Source organism: Solanum tuberosum, unplaced genomic scaffold (genome assembly GCF_000226075.1).
Source record: "Solanum tuberosum cultivar DM 1-3 516 R44 unplaced genomic scaffold, SolTub_3.0 scf00739, whole genome shotgun sequence".
In the NCBI taxonomy this organism is placed as follows: domain Eukaryota; kingdom Viridiplantae; phylum Streptophyta; class Magnoliopsida; order Solanales; family Solanaceae; genus Solanum; species Solanum tuberosum.
Genome location: NW_006239656.1, coordinates 48,649 through 51,100, shown reverse-complemented (window position 1 = coordinate 51,100; position 2,452 = coordinate 48,649).

Sequence of the window (2,452 nt, the reverse complement as noted above, 5' to 3'; positions counted from 1 at the left end):
AATTTGTGAGGGTGTTGTTGTTTATGATAGTGTGGATAGTGAAATTAAGTCGGAAATGAGTAATTGAACTATGATCATGTGGAATTAAGGGATAAAATGTGCTAAATTGTGGAAGATAGGAAGTAGTTGTATGTGGGCATAGTCGGATTTGTATCGTGTGAGGCTAAGTCATTGATATGCAGGCCTAAGATGTGTGATGTGTGTTTAATTAGGTACTGTTGTGCTAAAATTGTTAGGACCCATGTTTTGGAAGCGATCGATTTGGATTGGATAGCAATAGGTCAAAACAATGCCCAAGTGTAAGTACACGAGAGGTTTCACGGACCGTACAAGAATGCACAAACCGTGAAACCCATCGTGAACCACACTTGGGTGTTGTTGAGGCACTGGAAGTTTACCACGAGGGACTTCACGGATCGTGGTCCTAACCACGGACCGTGATAGCCTCCGTCATAGTGTCACCAGTGAACTGCCACACGGTTTCAAGACCACAAGGGACATCACAGACCATGGTACCCACCACGACCCAAGGTGGCTTCCGTATAAAATATATATATATTTATTTATTTATTTTCTGTACAGTAAATTCAGTTTTTCATGTTGAATAAGTGGCCCTTCCCAATGATAGATTGGGTGACGACATTCTTAAGGCAAGGCATCGTGTTGTAGTAACAACGGGGAAGTCTGAGTACCTGTTAGTGTGTCACTTTGTTTGATTCGATTATTAATTACGTTTTGTGTTTTGTTCTTCCTAGGTACTATGGCTCCACGAAGAAAGACTGCACCGCCTCATACCTCACCACCTTATTCTCCAACGCAAAGTGATAACGTAGCGGAATCTAGTTGCTCAGAGGTACAGGTCCACACTACTATCGAGGAGCACTCTCGAGCTACTAGATCAAAGACGGCGAGAGCCATTCTTCAGGACACTCCTTCCCAGTCTGAAGAGGAAAGTGAGATATCTAGTAGTGGTTCCCGAAGCAGTGAGGATTCTGGTAACGGTTCTGATAGCGACTCAGGTAACAGTGAAGAGTCTGTTAGTGGATCTCAGGAGACTGCAGTTGTTCCTCCACTGGAGGTAGGAGCGGAACCCGAAACGGGAGCATAGAAAGAGGTAGGTGATAAAGAGGTAGATGAGATGACAGCACCGAGGCCGGAATGCTCCAATATGTTCACCTACATGAACCTGACCCAGTGGTGAGACAATAGAATGGACGAACTTGAGGACCATGTGCGAAATCAGTTGTAGGCTGCCGGGTTGGTGAATGCGGAGAATTTGAAGACATAGTTGGCTGAAATGAAAGCCAAAATTGCTAAAATGGTTGACAAGCCAGTTAGTGTGCCTCCCTCGGTTGTCCCAAAGTCCCTAATGAGCCTTTTCAGTGAACCCCCTTCTACTCAGGGCCTTGATGAATTCTAGGGAGAACTGACTAAAAGAAAATTGGACAAGAGAAAAGACAAGGCCGAGGAGTCTGATGAGGATTAGCCATAGGACCTCTCTAAAGAAGAAAGGAGACAAAACAAGAAGGCCCGCAAGGAGTCGAGGAGAAAGGCTTGAGAAGAAGCAGCACATGAGCAACATCAGCGAGATGCTTTGTTGGCGGGAGCCTCTAGCAGTGACATACCCGCTCCTACTTCCACTAGTCCAGCTGATCCAGCACAGGTTTCTGCCAGTGCACCCGTTGATAAGGGTGCCGACACTGTTCCAACTATAGGCACCTATGTGCCGTAGGTATGACCCCTCCCCACAACCCTATATTGTTTCTCTTTATTTACTTTGAGGGTAAAGTCATTTTTGTTTGGAGAGGGTGTGGTGAGAAACCTATGTGTATAAAGGTTGGATCTGTGTTGTGTTGTCTGTGTTGTTTTGTGAAATTTTTTTGTGTTAAGATATGCATCAAGCAAAATTGAGTTTGTTTTGCTATGCAAAACCAATAAATATGTCCTTAACCTGGACGTTTGACTGCTAGGCTCTTTAGATGACATCCTAGATACTTATGGGTTGAACATTGCTAGTATGATACATAAATTGGTGAACTAAGAAACTACAAAATGTAGTATTGTGTCATGTGTGTGTAAGGTTAGCTTGAAGTCTAACACTAGGTGTAGAAACTAGAACTTGCCCGAGTAGTCTTGCTAGGATCTGAGAATAACTGGATAGGAAAGGATCAGTAGGCCATTTTTGCTAAGCCCACTGAAAGCCAAAAAATAACAACCAAATAAAAAGAATAACACTTGAACTCAATTTAAGCCTAGAAACTAATTTTGTTCTTACTCGACTGATATCATATCCTTGGGTCCGAAAATAAGATGCCACAACTCAGGCCAAAAGACTAAGTTGAGGGTGATTACAACCCGAACAGAGAGGAAAAGTAGAAAAAGAAGGTTCACTCAGTCAGCTTGAAGGCACAAAGTTTAAAAACTCGCTTGAACATGAGAAATGTGCAATATA